The 20,840-nt window shown below is 39.6% G+C and overlaps 1 protein-coding gene across 3 annotated transcripts in view; it reads right to left on the reverse strand.

Annotated features, from left to right (window-relative positions):
- The window catches only part of NELL2 (neural EGFL like 2), a 479,083-nt gene that overhangs the window by 109,058 nt on the left and 349,185 nt on the right, over positions 1 to 20,840 (reverse strand). The gene's annotated exons all lie outside the window — the stretch shown is intronic.

The raw sequence follows: 20,840 nt of genomic DNA on the forward strand, positions 1-20,840 counted from the left end.
AGGGCATGGTGACCCACTCCAGTATTTTTGCCTGGAGAAACAGAGGAGCCTGGCAGGCTGCAGTCCAGAGAGTCACACTGAAGTGACGTAGCACACACCCATAGACCTCTCTGCCCTTCATCCCAACCACCACATCCAAGGGCCAGTTCATCCAGATTCTACTTCCTTGGCAGTTTTCAACCTTATCCCTAGCCATCAAGATACCACTTACTCATAAAGACTTTCATTATGACACTTTGCTGTCACCAAACTGCATCATTTACAACTCCCCCATGGCACCCATTATTAATGATGACATCGATTAAGATTCTACTAATGTCCAAAGATCATACCAGCCAATCCTTATATATTTCACACAGGCATCTGAGTTCTTTGTCTCAAAGGCTCTTCCTCACTTTCTTTGTCTAACTCTCCTACTCACCTCCCACTCAGCTCAAACAAAACTTCCTTCTTCAGAAAACCTTTCTGAAAACTTCCTCAGTCTAATTTAGTTGAGCCCCTTAGGACATGCTTAATCACATCACAGCATTTAAAAGCCACAGTACTAGTATTAAGAGTAAGGGCTTTAAAGTCAGGTTAGATTTGGGAGAATGGCATTGAAACATGTAAAATATCATGTATGAAACGAGTTGCCAGTCCAGGTTCGATGCACGATACTGGATGCTTGGGGCTGGTGCACTGGGATGACCCAGAGGGATGGAATGGGGAGGGAGGAGGGAGGAGGGTTCAGGATGGGGAACACATGTATACCTGTGGCGGATTCATTTTGATATTTGGCAAAACTAATACAATTATGTAAAGTTTAAAAATAAAATTAAAAAAAAATAAAAAAATAAAGTCAGGTTACCTCAGTTCAGATCCTGGCTCTGCTTTTTACCAGCTGTCAGATCTTACATAAATTATTTACTCTCTTTACATCACAGTTTCCTCCTCTGTTAAATGGACCTAACAACAGTACAAGTAAAATCTCCAGCAGGATCTGGGGTGTGTGTGTGTGTTTGTTGCTTAGTCGTGTCTGACTCTTTGCAACCCTATAGCCCTCTGGTCTCCAGCAGGATCTGGGCTATCTCAAGCAGGATCTGGGTTAGTACTCAGTATTCAAATATTTCTGTAGTAAAGGTATGACTATTCATATCAAATTGGATAAAGATGAGAAAATAACAGGTATGAGATCAATTCTGCTGCTAAATGAATTTAAAAATAAAAACAATCAATGTTCAGAGCTCTCTGTGATATTCTGGAGTTCAGAACTGTAGATAGGGGATTGTGGATCTGTATGTTCTTCAGAGTTAACTGAGGTAATGAATGAAACAATCCAGTGCAGGAAAATGTTTCATAAATTAGCATGAGCTTAACCTTTATCACACTGTCAGGATTTTTCTTTGATAATTCTTTTACCCATCCCCCATGAATCAGTATACTACCTGAGACAGCAAATTTTTTATAACAGATCTTTGAATCCTCTGTTCTTGCCATAACATCTGACGTATTTTAGGTGCTTGGTAAACATGGATTCAAATACTGAAATAATTATTTGGCTTCAATCTATACAAAATCCATCTTTTCAATTTCTCAGAGTACTTTACATTGGGTACTTAACATTTTACATTTTACTCATTCCAAATCCATGTAACATGCTTGGGATTTATCATTTAGAGCAGTACCCATGTATTGCTTAAGAGATCACGATGCTTAATTTCACCAAGAAAAAGGTTCAAGCTTGATGCTCCTACATTTTAATACCAGTGCTGCCTCTGAATTAGGAAAAGAGGCATTTCCCCCCCATCTGTTAAGATTCATTTGAAAGAAATGAAAGATGTTCACTAAGCTAGGGAAAACTTCTAACAGAGAAAAAGATCATCCCCACCTAACACCATGTGATCTATTCTTTCATTTAAAGTTCTAAGGCCTGCTCTGCTTTAATGCCTACAAAAAATAGTAAGAATAGAGAGTATATTCAACCAACTGAATCAGAAAAAGTATCTCAAAAATGCAACATAAAAGGGGGCTTTTGAAATACAAAATTATATAAGAAAAAAACAACCAACTGAAACAACCCAGACAAGCCTTCCCAATGATTTTCAAGACGATCTCAGATTCTCATACTTGGATCAGACATAATATTCTGACCTTTTATTGTTCAACGTACAGAAAGTAAAATGATCCTCAAATATTAAAGGGTTGGGACTATGGGACAAAGGAAAATCATTGACCTTTTCACTTGTAAGCTGACTTTTTATAATGAGCTTCATCACAAAATTCATCTCTTAGAGAAAGTTACTTGAGTCTTTACTACAGCAAAATACAACATATAAGAGTCTTTTAGATTCCAAAGGATTTTACATATATATATATATATTTCTTCAGTATACTTGATTAAACATAATATATATATAAATATTTTTGATATACTTTTATCTCACACTTTTCTGTGTATTCTGTACTTTCACAGTATATAGCTACCTCTGACATGCTGGAGCTAATACCTTTTGATATTTTTTAGTATTTCTAATTGCAATAATGTTTATTGATATTACAAATAAGTTCTAATATGCTTCATTTCAGTTCAGTTCAGTCGCTCAGCCATGCCCGACTCTTTGCGACCCCATGAATTGCAAACGAAGATCAAGGCCTCCCTGTCCATCACCAGCTCCTGGAGTTTACCCAAATTCATGTCTATCGAGTCGATGATGCCATCCAAACATCTCATCCTCTGTCATCCCCTTCTCCTGCCCCCAGTCCCTCCCAGCATCAGGGTCTTTTCCAAGAGTCAACTCTTAGCATGAGGTGGCCAAAGTATTGGAGTTTCAGCTTCAGCATTAGACCTTCCAAAGAACACCCAGGACTGATCTCCTTTAGGATGGACTTTTTGGATCTCCTTGCAGTCCAAGGGACTCTCAAGAGTCTTCTCCAACACCACACTTCAAAAGCATCAATTTTTCAGCATTCAGCTTTCTTCACAGTCCAACTCTCACATCCATACATGACTACTGGAAAAACCATAGCCTTGACTAGACGGACCTTTGCTGGCAAAGTAATGTCTCTTCTTTTCAATATGCTATCTAGGTTGGTCATAACTTTCCTTCCAAGGAGTAAGTGTCTTTTAATTTCATGGCTGCAATCACCATCTGCAGTGATTTGGGAGCCCAAAAAAATAAAGTTTCTCACTGTTTCCACTGTTTCCCCATCTAATATGCTTAAGTAAGAGTTGTAATTGCTATAAGATGATTAAGGCAGAATACCTGTTTCCAAAATATTTATAGCTGTGGTTTGCTCATAAGACAGTACACATAAGTGTATTTCTTTATATGTGTGCAGTATATGTATGAATATATTTTGTATGAATGTGTGTTTATATATTTGTATGTCTGAATGCATATAATTTGTATGTACTAGGTATAGAGAGAAGACAGAGAGGAAGTTGTCAACTAATTTATACCCATTTTTTAGTTCTTAAGAGGCAGGAGTCAATTCAGCAGTATAGCAAAATCTTTTTTTCTGTTATTTAGAAACGATTTCTTAAAATCCAAAAAGGATTTTCTCTCCTGATGGTTAGAGTGCCTCTTCTTTTTATATTATATTCTTTTAAAGAATTTGAAATGGCTTTCATTCAAAACCTCATTCTGAATCATTCACTTTTACTTGATGCTGCTGCTGCTGCTGCTAAGTTGCTTCAGGCGTGTCCCACTCTGTGCGACCCCATAGACGGCAGCCCACTAGGCACCTCCGTCCCTGGGATTCTCCAGGCAAGAACAGTGGAGTGGGTTGCCATTTCCTTCTCCAATGCATGAAAGTGAAAAGTGAAAGTGAAGTCGCTCAGTCATGCCCAACTCTTAGCGACCCCATGGACTGCAGCCCACCAGGCTCCTCCGTCCATGGGATTCTCCAGGCAAGAGTACTGGAGTGGGGTGCCATTGCCTGAGTTTCCTTCAAATGTAGCAATTCTTCTCTCACTGTTTCTCACAGAGGGGAGCTCTTGCTCCCAAGAATCTCTGAACGTGTGCAGAGGAGTTGGAGAAGGATTTTAACCTGCCATTCTATCACTCATGTTCCCTGAAGAGCATATTCAGGTCAGGAAGCAACAGTTAGAATTGGACATGGCACAACAGACTGGTTCCAAATAGGAAAAGGAGCACGTGAAGGCTGTATAATGTCACCCTGTTTATTTAACTTATATGCAGAGTACATCATGAGAAACGCTGGGCTGGAAGAAGCACAAGCTGGAATCAAGATTGCCGGGAGAAATATCAATAACCTCAGATATGCAGATGACACCACCCTTATGGCAGAAAGTGAAGAGGAACTAAAGAACATCTTGATGAAAGTGCAAAAAGAGAGTGAAAAAGTGGGCTTAAAACTCAACATTCAGAAAACAAAGATCACGGCATCTGGTCACATCACTTCATGGAAAATAGATGGGGAAACAATGGCTGACTTTATTTTTGGGGGCTCCAAAATCACTGCAGATGGTGACTGTAGCCATGAAATTAAAAAACGCTTACTCCTTGGAAGGAAAGTTATGACCAACCTAGATAGCATATTCAAAAGCAGAGACATTACTTTGCCAACCAAGGTCCATCTAGTCAAGGCTATGGTTGTTCCAGTAGTCATGTATGGGAGTTGGACTGTAAAGAAAGCTGAGCTCCGAAGAATTGATGCTTTTGAACTGTGGTGTTGGAGAAGACTCTTGAGAGTCCCATAGATTTCAAGGAGATCCAACCAGTCCATTCTAAAGGAGATCAGTCCAGGGTGTGCATTGGAAGGACTGATGCTGAAGCTGAAACTCCAATACTTTGGCCACCTGATGCAAAGGGCTGATTCATCTGAAAAGACCCTGAAGCTGGGAAAGATTGAAGGCAGGAGGAGAAGGGGACGAAAGAGGATGAAATGGTTGGATGGCATCATTGACTCAACGGACATGAGTTTGGGTAAACTCCAGGAGTTAGTGATGGACAGGGAGGCCTGGCATGCTGTGGTTCATGGGGTCACAAAGAGATGGACATGACTGAGTGACTGAATTGAACAGTGGAAACAGTGAGAGACTTTATTTTCTTGGGCTCCAAAATCACTGATGATGGTGACTGCAGCCATGAAATGAAAAGACGCTTGCTCCTTGGAAAAAAAGTTATGACCAACCTAGATAGCATATTAAAAAGCAGAGAGATTATTTTGCCAACAAAGCTCTGTCTAGTCAAAGCTGTGATTTTTTCCAGTAGTCATGTATGGATGTGAGAGTTGGACTATAAAGAAATCTGAGCACCGAAGAATTGGTGCTTTTGAACTGTGGTGTTGGAGAAGACTCTTGAGAGTCCCTTGGACTGCAAGGAGATCCAACCAGTCCATTCTGAAGGAGATCAGCCCTGGGATTTCTTTGGAAGGAATGATGCTAAAGCTGAAACTCCAGTACTTTGGCTGTCTGATGCGAAGAACTGACTCATTGGAAAAGACCCTGATGCTGGGAAAGATTGAAGGTAGGAGGAGAAGGGGACGACAGAGGATGAGATGGTTGGATGGCATCACCGACTCAATGGACATGAGTCTGAGTAAACTCCAGATTTGGCAATGGACAGGGAGGCCTGGTGTGCTGCAGTCCATGGGGTCACAGAGTCGGGACACAACTGAGCAACTGAACTGAATAGTATATTCCCCTCTTCAACAAGCTCTTCCCTTCACCTTTCACCCTTCGTGGATCCTCAGTCCTTTTGGCTTCCAGGATCCCAATCAGATTCTTTGAATCCGATTTGAATTGTTTGAATGTGAACAGAAATCAGATCTCAAAACCAGATGAACAGCTGAATAACTAGTGCGACTGGATCCTGATCCTAACTTTCTTTTCCTTCCCTTCTGGTGGTTTCACTACCTGCCTTCTTACCTCTCGGCTTCTTACCCTTCTTCACTCAGTGTGAGCTTTATTTCCATTCTTCCCTCTCCAATTTAATCATCCTGCATTCTTTCATTCTTCTGCAGTATCAATTAAAATTTTTTAATGGGTAACTTATAGCAATCTTCTGCCTGACTGTAAGTGTGTTTTAATTACAATCAACAATGTCCTGCTCTGGGGAAAACATGTGCTCTTTGTATTCACAGATTTTACTTTCCCCTCCTCTAATTACACCCAGGGCCCCCTCATCACAGCCTTTCCTCCCCTCCTTTTCTGGGGGCTCAGATCTAATACAACTGGCAAGCAAGTATATTTAAAACCTCCCTCTTTTAGTGCTACTTGAATGTATTCCATGTATCTTCAATTGAATGACACAATCCATTTGCTCATCGAAAATGTCCCTTTAAGACAGACAAACTGGGACAAAAGGAGGAAGGCCAGAAGGCAAAATGGGAAATACTTGCAAGTTACCCAAGAACAGCTGGCTCAAGCAGCCTCCTGGGCCATGATGGCAGGTTGACCAAGTGGACTGTGACTTATTTTCCACTGGCCAGTTCTGCTTCCATCTTCTATTCTGTCCTCTGCATTATCCAGTCTCAACCAAGACAAAATGATAAACTGAATGTTATGGCCTGGAAACTTGGATCTTCCCGAAAGTCATTTGTTGAAGTCTAAACCCTAAAGTGGGCTTCCCTGGTGGTTCAGACGGTAAAGCGTCTGCAATGCTGGAGACCTGGGTTCGAGCGCTGGGTCAGGAAGATCCCCTGGAGAAGGAAGTGGCAACCCACTCCAGTACTCTTGCCTGGAAAATCCCATGAACAGAGGAGCCTTGTAGGCTACAGTCCACGGGGTTGCAAAGAGTCAGACACGACTGAGCAACTTTACTTACTTAAACCCCAAAGTGATGGTATTTGGAAGTAGAGCTTTAGAGGGTGATTAGATCATGAGGATGGAGCCCTAATGAATAGGATGAGTGCCCTTATAAGAAAGACTCCAGAAAACTCTCATGCCCCTTCTGCCATCTGAGGACACAAGGAGAAGACTGTCATTTATAAATCAGGAAGCAGGCTGACACCAACAATGAACTTGCCAGTACCCTGATCTTGAACTTGCTAGTCTCCAGAACTCTAAATAAAAGCTTGTTGTTTAAGCCACCCAGTCTGCAGTGTTTTTGTTATAACAGCTTGAAGGGACTAAGCCACTAAATCAAAATCATTATTTTTAAAAGTCCCAGAGCTAGGAAAAACAAAATGATGGTATCGTGTTTGGAAACCTATGAGAAATAGAATTCTCTAGAAGAGGAGACAGAAATCCTTAGCTACACATATTTCTGAGTAACTGAATGTTAGGAAATGTATAATATGATGTTAATTACAGATTTATTTTGGGAACAGGAAGGTAGATGTGCAGAGATTGATTTGTTCTTATTTTTTAAATTTCTGTTTCCTTTGCCACTGACTCATCACTTTCATGGCTCAGCGTCTTTGCCTAACCTGTTTCCTTAGCTTGCTGCACTTTGCTGTATTATAGGCCTGAATCGCAGTTGTCTGTGTACAGATCAATTTTCACTTCTAGGTTATGATCTCCTTAGTGACAAGGAAGATGTGTTCTGTTTTTATACACAACTGACAAAGTAGATAGTTTGGAAGGGGAGTTAGTCCTGCCATAATGGGCATTAATCAACTTCCCAGCCGTTGCTGGACATCTAAGTAATGACAGAATGCAGGTGTGAATGTAAACACAGCTTTAAAAGAGATTCTTAGTTTCCTGCTGCTGCTGCTGCTGCTGCTAAGTCGCTTCAGTCGTGTCCGACTGTGAGACTGCATAGACAGCAGCCCACCAGGCTCCCCGTCCCTGGGATTCTCCAAGCAAGAACACTGGAGTGGGTTGCCATTTCCTTCTCCAGTGCATGAAAGTGAAAAGTGAAAGAGATGTCATTCAGTCGTGTCCGACTCTTAGCGACCCCATGGACTGCAGCCTACCAGGCTCCTCCATTCATGGGATTTTCCATACAAGGGCACTGGAGTGGGGTGCCATTGCCTTCTCCATCTTAGCTCCCTACTCAAGCATATTATCACCAGCAAACTTTCTGTAGGCATCCCTGCTAAATCCCGAGTGCTTGGTGGAATGTTTGACTAGAACTGAATGCTCTATGTTTGTTGATTGAATGTTTTCATGCATTAAAAAAATCAGTTTGGCATGATACACCAACAGAAGAAAAAATCCATTTAGGATGTTTTAAGAAACTTACCAGCCTTTATGCCAAATACGTGCAGGATTTTCCTCATGTCTGATTGGAAATATCCACCTTAACTCTCTCTCCCAATTCAACTATTCTAGAGAAAGATACCTGGAAAAGTGTTCATTATCCGTTGTTTAATCAAATCTTATAATACACTATCAAGATCTCCAAATCTTTCCTGAATCAGGCTAAAAACTAAACATGACAGTGTAAATGAAGTTAGCGTTTTTCTTCTTTTGTGATTATTCCTGCCAGTTCTACATTATCTAAGGTAAAATGAAACTCAAAGGTAATCTTAAAAAAATCAAAAGATATTAAAAGAGTCCTGTGATCATGAGTCTTCTCTGATATCTCTACAAAAATTTATCCCCATAAATTTGAAATCACGTTATTTTTTAAAGTGATGATTTACATATCAGTGGGGCTTCCCAGGTGGCACTAGTAGTAAAGAATGTGCCTGCCAATGCAGGGGGCATAAAAGGCCTGAGTTTGATTTCAGGATCAGGAAGATCCTTTGGAGGAGGGGAGGGCAACCCACTCCAGTATTCTTGCTTGAAGAATCCCATGCACAGAGGAGCCTGGTGGGCTACGGTCCATAGGGTTGCAAAGAGCTGGACACAACTGAAGCAACAACATGCACACATATATCAGTGTATTTGAGCAAATTCTGTTAAAATGCAGATATTTCCACCAGAAGCCTTATTTTATAAGGCAGGTAGAAAAATTCTTTCAAAACTTATGATGTCCACAACATTCTTCAGCTCTTAACCTTTCCCTGGATTCACTTTGACTTTATTCATTTCGAATAAAATCCAAAGTTTTTGCCATAGCCACAGCATGCCCCAGTGAAGTCGTTTTCTACTTCTTTCCTCCTCTCTGCCACACTGGCTCCTCTCTGCTTCTTGAACACAAAAAACATCTTGCTGTTTCTTCCTCTTGAGTTGCTCTTAACTCACAGTGTATCAGGGCTTAGTCACTGAATTCAGGCCTCTGCTCAGAGGGTGCCTCCTCGGAGAGGCTCTGTCTCACACCTTTGTTTACCTGGATTCCTTCTTCACAATACCTGCTTTTATCTGATGTTAAACTATCTGAAATTCTTTGCTTATGTGTTTATGGTCTGTCTTCCTCATTCCTCATTAGAATACAAGTTTTATAAGGGCAGCAACCCTAATATGTTCACTGGTATATCTACAACAACTGAAAGAGAATTTATTCTCAGTAGAAACAGAAGGTTTTAAAAGGGAAATTGGACCTTAGAGAGTGTATCCTTCACCAAAATTTTTATTGAGCACACAAAGAAACTGAGGCTCAAGAGGATTAAATGGCTTATCGAAGGTTACAGTTAATAAGCAATAGAATTGAGTCTGAGTTATATTTATTTCCAGTCCAACTGCCTTTGACTATAAGAAACAAAAATGAAGAAGAGAAATGCCTAGGTCGACTTTCAACTTTACAGAGATTTATAATTTTTGTTTTCTAGAACAGTCGCTCCATAAAAACCGCAATAGATTTTAATCTCGCTTTATTTTTGTTTTCCTTTCAGTCTCCAAGAGTGAGTCCTAGTGTGATTTTGCAAATCCCAGAACGTGAAAGCTAACAGGGTGTGACAGCTGGTATGTCCCCTGCTCATCACATTCAGTGGTCTGTAACAGGGTAAATGACACAATTACCTGCTGTAATTACTGCTGCTGACAATACAGTCTCCCTGGTGAATGCTTTATGAAATTCAGAACTGCTTTCCCCGTCAATTCAATAAAAACCTTTGCCTACAGATTTTGGGCAGTATTTTGTTAAATAAATGTTTAAAAATTAAAACCTAAATCTAAATGGACATTTATTACTTCACATAATTCAAATATTGTGTATTCATTTTGCTTTAACCTAATCTTTGCACTGAAATGCAAATCTTTGTAACAAAGTTTTGCTTTAAATCAAGACTGTGTTCTCAAAGGTTAAAAAGATACATAGAACACTTCACAAAAAAGCAGATGTATGAAAAGAGTCAGGAGAACTGAATTTTAAAAAATCCACCAAAATCCTGATCTAGAGAAGTCTGATGTACACCAAATGTGTTACTTCTTTCATTTCAGCTATAAAGACACTTGAGAATACATACAGAAACAAACAATTGTAAAGGTTGACTGCTCTGAGTTTGACTGCCAGCCAAAATCCTTCACAACTTACAGGCAGGCTGTCAGAATAAAAAATAAAAATGCACAGATACATACTTACCTGCAGATATAACTTGTTTTCCTTCACCTTTTTTTAAAAAGTACTATTGCCAAATTCCTATTCTATGACTGTGATTAACAGATTGAATAGCTTAACAGATAGTATTAAAAACCAGCCCACTTAGGAGAAAGTTGTACAAACTCTTTTTGCAAATACATTCAGGGAATACACTTTTTCTCTCTCTGGGTAACACCAATATGTTAACAGAAGTATATGAATAAACAGATGACTTTGATTTTGCAAATAAGTTATTCCTGCTTTAATGATGCAATATATTCCTGGAAACCACATCAGAAGACCAATTATCATTAAGTGGAACTAATTATGTCCTTATTGGGTTCACATGTTCCAACATAGTTTGGCATCATCAGCAGAAACTGATGAATAAATGGGTGAGGAGGTCAAGAGTAAAGGACTTATAGTTGATAATCGGTGTTGAATGCACCCAGCAGTGAAACACAATGATGAGAAAACAGAACCGATATGGAATTCAAGTACACAGTGATTATTCCACAGTGACACAAAAGAACTGGACCCATTTTAACTTTTAAATTTGATATCCTTTGCTTTTTTTGTAACAAAATGAAGATAAATAAATGCTATCCAAACATCAAGATGGAAATGCTATATGAATGTCAAGAAGGAAGAGTTAATATAAGGATATAAATTTCCACATACACCTTGTATCTCAATGCACTAACAGCAGAAAAACTGTACATTTCAAGATATAACAACACATAGACTTTCCTGGTGGCTCAGATGGTAGGTAAAGAATCTGCCTGCGATGCAGGAGACCCGGGTTTGATCCTTGGGTCAGAAAGATCCCCTGGAGAAGGGAATTCTTCTTAGAAGTTTCTTCCCTAGAGAATTCCATGGACAGAAGAGCCTGGTGGGCTATAGTCCATGGAGTTGTAAAGAATCAGGCACAACTGAGTGGCTATCATTCTATGATAATGCTAGCTAATCATACAATGGTATCATGATATCATTTTTGAAAGTGGAAGCAATGGTAAATCAGTAAACCCTCTCTTAGTTTTTCAGACTTTGCAGTTTTACAGTGATTGCTGAAGAACTGTAGCATACCCATCACTTTATAAGACTTCATAAATAGAAAGTGTTAACCGCTTAGCTACTTGCAATGTGACACAATCCAGGTCAAAATGTAGTACTCATGCAGTTGAGATGGAGATGATTAAATCTGTTACTTCAATCTTCAATCCCACTGGGTTCTGTTTAACTCTCCCAGCCTTGAGACCTGCCCTTTATTACCAGTCAGCACTTTGTTTCGGGCTGTTTGGACCTGATTTTTCCATCTGTAATGTTTTTCCCCAGGCTCTTCCTCTCTCATGACCCTACTTGAACACACAGTCTGAGTAGGTCCCCAGTGCTGGTCTCTATAGCATTTGTACATACCAAATATTTGATACTATTCATCCACTTGCTCGTTTACTAGTCTCCTATCCCTATAGACGATGAAGTCAATGAGCACAGGAATTGCGTGATTAGCATTGCACCCACACAGAGGAGACTCTCAAAGATCATGGATCCATATGTCCTTCAGATTAAAGGACTTCTTTCCTTCTGTAAGCCTTTTATCACACTTCATAACTTTAAATTTGAAAACTAGTAGATATGCATTGAGTGATAAGACTAACAGCTTCTCTATTCAATGCAGAATAATTGTATAATATCAGGTTTTATTTGAATGTAGTCACATTTCAGGAGATATGATATTATATAAAGTGTATCTGAATTTCTGTAAAAAGGAATCCAATAATATAATTTCATTCTACTTATTAATGCTACTTCTGAATGACAACTATTTCTATACAAATGGCCTAAACAGCCACTTTCAAATTGAAACATGAAAGGGTATAATTTCCATTCCAGCATATTAAGAGTCCACTACAAAAGAAAAATATTGAGTTAGTAGAGTTAAATGTATCTGCAAAAGAAGTCTCTTGAAAACCACCTCAGGAGAATATTTTTAAGTTTATTGAAAATATTTTTTCCTATTTATACAATTATCTAGTCAATAGTAGTATTTACAACCAGGTTCAGTTTCAGAGGATTAAAACATGAAGTCCCACTAATGAAATTTTGTTCTTAGCAATAGAACACAGGGTTGTGTTGACTCTATAGTAATGAATTAGAGGCAAAAGCATCTCAAAGATATCAGAGGCAAGTTGATTTGGTAACATGCAGGATGTCACCTTCATCAGTTTAGTTCAGTCACTGAGTTTCGTATGACTCTTAGTGACCCAATGCACTACAGCACACCAGGCCTCCCTGTCCATCACCAATTCCGAGACTTTACTCAAACTCCTGTCCATCAAGTTGGTGATAACATCCAACCATCTCATCCTCTGTCGTCCCCTTCTCCTTCCGCCTTCAATCTTTCCCAGCATCAGGGTCTTTTCCAATGGGTCAGTTCTTCTCATCAGGTAGCCAAAGTACTGGAGTTTCGGCTTCAGCATCAGTCCTTCCAATGAATATTCAGGACTGATTTCCTTTTGGATTGACTGGTTGGATCTCCTTGCAGTCTAAGGGACTCTCAAGAGTCTTCTCCAACACCACAGTTCAAAAGCATCAATTCTTCGGCACTAGAACTCTTGCCTGGAAAATCCCATGGATGGAGGAGCCTGGTGGGCTGCCGTCTATGGGGTCGCTAAGAGTCAGACACGACTGAGCAACTTTCCTTTCACTTTCATGCACTGGAGTAGCAAATGGCAACCCACTCCAGTGTTCTTGCCTGGAGAATCCCAGGGATGGGGGAGCCTGGTGGGCTGCCATCTATGGGGTCACACAGAGTCGGACACGGCTGAAGTGACTTAGCAGCAGCAGCTTTCTGTATAGCCCAACTCTCACATCCATACATGATTACTGGAAAAACCACAGCTTTGACTAGACAGACCTTTGTTGGCAAAGTAATGTCTCTGCTTTTTAATATGCTGTCTAGGTATGCCATAACTTTTGTCCTGAGGAGCAAACATCTTTTAATTTCATGGCTGACATCACCATGTGCAGTGGTTTTGGAGCCCAAAAAAATGAAGTCTCTCACTGCTTCCACTGTTTCCCCATCTATTTTCCATGAAGTGATGGGGCCGGATGCCATGATCTTATTTTTCTGAATGTTGAGTTTTAAGCCCACTTTTTCACTCTGCTCTTTCGCTTTCATCAAGAGGCTCTTTAGTTCCTCTTCGCTTTCTGCCATTAGGGTGGTGTCATCTGCGTATCTGAGGTTACTTATATTTCTCCCGGAAATCTTGATTTCAGCTTCTGCTTCCTCCAGCCCATCGTTTCTCATGATGTACTCTGCATATAAATTAAATAAGCAGGGTGACAATATACAGCCTTGATGTACTCCTTTCCCGATTTGGAACCAGTCTGTTGTTCCATATAGTTCAAACTGATGCTTCTTGACCTGCATACAGATTTCGCAGGAGGCAGGTCAGGTGGTCTGGTATTCCCATCTCTTGAAGAACTTTCCACAGTTTGTTGTGATCCACACAGTCAAAGGCTTTGACATAGTCAATAAAGCAGAAGTTGATGTTTTTCTGGAACTCTCTTGGTTTTTCAATAATCCAACGGATGTTGGCAATTTGATCTCTGGTCCCTTTGCCTTTTCTAAATCCAGTTTGAATATAGGAAAGTCATGATTCACATACTGTTGAAGCCTTTCTTGGAGAATTTTGAGCATTACTTTGCTAGCGTGTGAGATGAGTGCAGTTGTGCAGTAGTTTGAATATTCTTTGACATTGCCTTTCCTTGGAATTGGAATGTCCTATGGCCACTACTAAGTTTTCCAAATTTGCTGACATATTGGGTGCAGCACTTTCACAGCATCATCTTGTAGGTTTTGAAATAGCTCAACTGGAATTCCATCACCTCCACTAGCTTTGTTTGTAGTGATGCTTCCTAAGGCCCACTTGACTTCACATTCCAGGATGTCTGGGTCTAGGTGAGTGATCACACCATCATGATTATCTGGGTCATGAAGATCTTTTTTGTACAGTTCTTCCGTGTGTTCTTGCTACCTCTTCTTAATATCTTCTGCTTCTGTTAGGTCCATACCATTTCTGTCCTTTATTTTGCCCATCTTTGGATGAAAAATTCCCTTGGTATCTCTAATTTTCTTGAAGAGATCTCTAGTCTTTCCCATTCTATTGTTTTCCTCTATTTCTTCACACCGATCACTGAGGAAGGCTTTCTTATTTCTCCTTGCTAGTCTTTGGAACTCTGCATTCAAATGGGTATATCTTTCCTTTTCTCCCTTGCCTTTCATTTCTTTTCTTTTCATAGCTATATGTAAGGCCTCCTCAGACAACCACTTTGCCTTTTTCCATTTCTTTTCCTTGGGGCAGTCTTGATCACTGCCTCGTGTACAATGTCAGGAACCTCCATCCATAGTTCTTCAGACACTCTTTCTATCAGATCTAATCCCTTGAATCTATTTGTCATCTTCATAGTCACATATAAATACAGGGTGTTCATGGGTGGACTCCACATTTCAGAGATGAATTGGGCATATATAATGAAATAATACATTGGTGACTCTCTTTGGCACTTCTTGGTTAAAATGTTATTTTCCTCATTCATTATGAATATCATGGTAACTGAAACAAAATGCAGACTGAAAATATTAGCAAATTGCTTTTCCCAGAGACATCATCAGCCACAGAAGCTTGCTTGCATTATTACTTTCGCCAGCACTGTCATACATTTCCATCAACACTGCAATTGTTATTTTCAAACCCAGATATATTCATGGAGGGTTTGAGAATATGTGTACCCTAGAAATGTCTTTATCTGCCTTTTTCTTTCTGAAAAGATTCCCATAAATAGTATTGTGTAACTAAAAAGAGAGGGCTTCCCTGGTGGCCCAAATGGTAAAGACTCAGCCTGCGATGAAGAAGACCTGAGTTCAATCCTGAGGTTGGGAAGATCTCCTGGAGGAGGGCATGGCAACCCATTCCAATATTCTTGTCTGTAGCATTCCTATGGATCGAGGATCCTGGCAGGTTATAGTCCATGGGATCACAAAGAGTTGGACACAACTGAGTGACTAAGAATACACAACACTAAAAAGAGGACCATTTAAAGAATAACATTGTGGTTACATGTTATAATCTATAGTGAAGCACTCACTATTTCTTGCTCCATATACTAATAGCCACATTAATTATGGTTCATTATTCATATGGAAACAATACCTACATGCATATTTTACATATTTAACATCCTAGCATTTGGGGATATAAAATTTATACTGGTATATATTGAAGTAGAGTTGATATGAATAGGAAAATGCTACATCATTTGGCTGACTATATCCAAGCTTATATTTAGCTATGACTTGTTGAACATTTACAATGTGCCAAGTACTACATATGATGGACTCAGTTCTTTGATCTAATTTTCATACCAACACTAAGAAATGGGTATTGTTACTCTCATTTTATAGATGAGGCAAATGAGTCATAAATAGGTTAAATAAATTCATCCACCATCATAGAATTTTAAGTGAAACAGCTAGAATTCAAAGTCAGACCTGTTGAATTCCAAGTCTGAACTCAAACTTTATGAGTTAAGAAGACCTAATCAATCTAATTGATCTTCTTCATTTAAAAGTCTTTTGTGTGCCTAGTTTCTCAGTCATTTCCGACTCTTTGAGACCCAATGGACTATAGACTGCTAGGCTCCTCTGTCCATGGGAATTCTCCAGGCAAGACTACTGGAGGAGGTTGCCAGGCCCTCCTCCAAGGGATCTTCCCAACCCAGGGATCATATCGAGGTCTCCCCCTTTGCAGGCAGATTCTTTACTGTCTTGAGCCACCAGGGAAGCCCACAGAAGTCTTATAACTTATGAAAAGTAAATTAGTTACTCCTTAATTGTCCCAGTCACATGGCCACACTGTAGATTTGACAGGTGGTTCCCAATTTTATTAGCACCAGGGACTGGTTTTGTGGAAGACAGTCTTTCCATGGACAGTGTGGGGTAGATGGTTTCAGGATAATTATCATAAGGAGCATGCCACCTAGAATCCTCACATGTGCAGTTCACAGTAGGGTTCATATTCCTATGAGAATCAAATGCTGATGCTGATCTGATAGGAGGCAGAGCAATGGAGAGTGCCTGTTAATACAGATGAAGCTTCCCTTGTTCCCTTGTCACTCACATCCTGCTGTAGAGACCCAGAGGATGGGGGGTAGTGGGTTGGGGACCCTGGATTTGACTACTACAAGGTATTATTCCATATTCAAGATTTTACTGTTGGTGTTTCTTGTGGATTTCATCCTGGGAACTATGCTTTAAGAAGTCATGGGTCATGTCCTGTGATATGCTATGCTATGCTATGCTAAGTCACTTCAGTCGTGTCCGACTCTGTGTGACCCCAGAGATGGCAGCACACCAGGCTCCTCCGCCCCTGGGATTCTCCAGGCAAGAACGCTGGAGTGGGTTGCCATTTCCTTCTCCAATGCATGAAAGTGAAAAGAGAAAGTGAAGTCGCTCAGTCGTGTCTGACTCCTAGTGACCCCATGGACTGCAGCCGACCAGGCTCCTCCATCCATGGGATTTTCCAGGCAAGTGTCCTGGAGTGGGATGCCATTGCCTTCTCTGGTCCTGTGATAAGGATCCCATTTAAAAGTATTAAGTTTAACATATCAGTGCTCAGTCACTTCAGTCTGTCCCATAGACTGTAGTCTGCCAGGATCCTCTGTCAAAGGGATCTCCCAGGCAATGATACTGGAGTGGGTTGCCATTTCCAACTCCAGGGGATCTTCCCCACCCAGGGATCAAACTTGTGGCTGCTGCATTGGCAGATGAATTCTTTACACTTGAGCTACCTGGGAAGCCCAACATATCAATAAACAGTCATAATGAACAGACTCATAGAGACTCACTAGGAATAGTAAATAATAACTGAGGAAAGTTAGCTAACTCAAAAAGATACTCCCAGAGACTTAGTAGTTTTATGAACATTATTTTGAGTGCTATTCTATGAAACAAAGGGCTTCCCTGGTGGCGCTAGTGGTAAAGAACCCACCTGCCAATGCAGGAGACATAAGAGACGTGGGTTCGATCCCTGGGTCAGAAAGATCCCCTGGAGGAGGAAATGGCAATCCACTCTAGTATTCTTGCCTGGAGAATCCCATGAAAGAGGAGCCTGGCAAGTTACAGTCCACTGGGACACGAAGAGTCAGACATGACTTAAGCGACTTAGCACACACGCAATGAAACCAAGATTAGACTTATTTCCTGTGTTCCAAGGGGCAAAATAAGGATGGCTTAGTCACTGACCCAAGAACATAGTATTTATGCCAGGATAACTTCATTTGTGTTGGCCTCCTTGCCTGAAATCCCCTTCTTTTACCCAATTTACCCAAATTTATCCTCCCTGTAGGGGCTTCCCTTGTGGCTCAGAGGTTAAAGTGTCTGCTTGCATTGTGGGAGACCTGGGTTTAATCCCTGTGTAGGGAAGATCCCCTGGAGAAGGAAATGGCAACCCACTCCAGTATTCTTGCCTGGAGAATCCCATGGATGGAGGAGCCTGGTAGGTTACAGTCCACGGGGTCGCAAAGAGTCGGACATGACAGAGCAACTTCACTTTCACTTATTCTCCCTATAAGACCCCATTCACATTCCATCATTTTCATGAAAATGAATGAGACAATATTCACTGAATTTCTCATCCTTCAAGCTCCTATTATATTCTCTTCTTTTGATTGGTCTTATTTGTTACAGAATGATCTAACAGACTAAGCTTTTTGAAAATAGGATCCATATCTTTTACTCATTTGAAAGTGATGTATAGGAACAACGCTGTGCTACCCTTCTCATTTCCTTAAGAATTAAAACAATAAAATTTAAGACATAATGAATGAAATAGATATGTATATTTAGGCATCCCAATGTTCATAGCAGCGCTGTTTAAAATGGCCAAGATGTGGAAGCAACCTAAATATCCAACAGCAGATGAATGGATGAATAAAATGTGGTCCATATGTACACTGGAATTTTATGAAGCCATTAAAAGAAGGAAATTTTCCCATTTGCAACAACATGGATGGATCTGAAAGTATTGTGCTTAGTGAGGTAAGTCAGATAAAGACAAATACCATATGTTTTTACCTATGTGTGGAATCTAAAAAATAATATAAATGAATGAATATAACAAAACAGAAATAAATTCACAGATACAGAGAACAAACTAGTGGTTACTAATGTGGAGAGAAACAGAGGTAAGGGCAAGGAAGGGCAAGGGGATTAAGTGGTACAAACAAATAGGAATAAAATAAATAACATACAAGCATGTAATGTACAGTACAGGGGATACAATGAATATTTTGTAAATTTAAATGGAGTATAATCTATAAAAATATCAAATCACTGTGTTGCACACTTGAAAATAATATAACACTGTAAACAAACTAAATTTCAATTTAAAATAGATATCTATAAAAGTTATTTTACATAAGTTAATAAAGTAATAAAGCAAAATTTCTACATGTTTTGAGGGAAAACACATCTAAATATCCCAAATGTTAAGGAGGAATCACAATGGAAATTATAAAATTTTATAAAAATTATAAATTTATCATTTAGATCTAAATGATATAAAAAAGGAATGCAGCTTAAGTAAAGATTAGATATAAATGTATAGATAAGTGCATTCATTAAAAAGCACAGCTTTAGGGGGTTTCCCTTGTGGCTCAGCGGTAAAGAATCTGCCTGAAGTGCAGGAAACCTGGGTTCAGTCCCCAGTCTGGGAGGACTCCACATGCCATGAAGCAACTAAGCCCTTGTGCCGCAACTACTGAGATTGTGCTCTAGAATCGGGGCGCCACCACTGGTGAGCCCACATGCCACAACTATGGAGGCCTGCTCCCTGGAGTCTGTGCTCCAAAACAGGAGAAGCCACTGCAGTGAAGGCCCACACTGCAACTAACTAAACAAATAAATTGTATATATAAAAGCATGGCTTTCAAAATGAGCAGACTTGGGACACCGGTATTTATTTGTAATGTGATCTTAGGCAAGCTATTGAAATTCCAATGCCCCATACTCCTCACCTATGCAGTGAGGCTAATAATACCAAATGTACAGTATCATTTTGAAAATTAAGACATCTAGAACTATCCCTGACACATTGGAGGAATTTTTTTTTTTTTAATATTATCATCATGTTCACTTAAAGAGCTATAAGAACAAAGTGAAAGAGATGTTGACCAAACATGTAATCAACCAATGTTATTAGCATATTTAAGAGAAGAAGAAAAAAAACCCACTGTTTTCATGAAGCCTGGAAATGGGAAACTGAAGGAAGTAAAATTGACACATTCTTTCTTCACTATAAGGGGAAGGGACATACTATATACACCAATATCCCCATGTTCTTAGAATCATCTCATTAATTCCTTTTGCTCTAATATAATTCAATTATCCCTACAGTCTTTGTACCAAAGACTAAAAACCAAAGGAGAATGCTCTAACGAGGCCACAGAGAGCGACAGAGTCTTCCTGATTACAGTAGTGAATGGGACAACCAGTGAAAATTGTGTCAAGAAAAAAAAATCAAAATTGGAAGAACAGGAAATAGAGTAAGGAAGTAGAAAGAAGAAATATTGAATATAAGTTTATAAAGGAGTAGGAGAAAAAAACATATGCAGATAGGCAAAAGTCAGAATAGTCTGGTTAATAAGCCAAGAAGAAGAGAGGTTTAAGACTCAAGGGCAACAGTATAAAATACCAGAGAGACACAAGCAAAGGGATTTAGTGCCGGCATTTACGTGATTTCCATGTAAGCAAATTCAGAGGGGGAGAGAAATAAGCCAGTTTGTAATATGTGAACAAGTGTCAAAGAAGTCCTGGTAAGTCAGAGTATTAAATCATACTCTTCATATATGTTGTGGTAAGTTAGAATGGTAGCTAGATCGGGGTCCTCTCCATGCTATAAAATGTCAAATTCATAGAAAATCTTTTGCCCAGTGTGATTAGGAGTCATGAGATAGATGAAGAAAGAAATCACAAAAGGTAATACACACATATCTTAAAACACTTGAAATAATAGATGAGCATTTGTCAGTTTCTAATGTAGGCCAACTCTTTTGCTTTGAGTTACTCAAAGACATCCTTCAAAAATCATACTGATTATTAATTCTGCAAGAGTTCCAGCTTAATTTACTTAAAGTGGAGTGAGAAATTAAAGACACTTGCAGAGCAATTTGAATGGATAAGAATAGATTTCTACACTTTTTCCAAATATTTTACAATTTTCTTACCCATACCTAATTTGATAACACATTTTCAGTGACTTGACTGAATCAAGTTATTCATATATATTCTACTTATTTTTTTGTGTGTGAAACAACACTATTTGTGGAGAATATCAGTATATCTGGTGGGTAGGTTAAGTCGTGATTGGTTAAAAGAGCTTCTACTATGTAGGAAAAACTGTTACCTTCTTCCTGTACTCACACCAT

This window comes from Bubalus bubalis, chromosome 4 (genome assembly GCF_019923935.1).
Source record: "Bubalus bubalis isolate 160015118507 breed Murrah chromosome 4, NDDB_SH_1, whole genome shotgun sequence".
Lineage (NCBI taxonomy): Eukaryota > Metazoa > Chordata > Mammalia > Artiodactyla > Bovidae > Bubalus > Bubalus bubalis.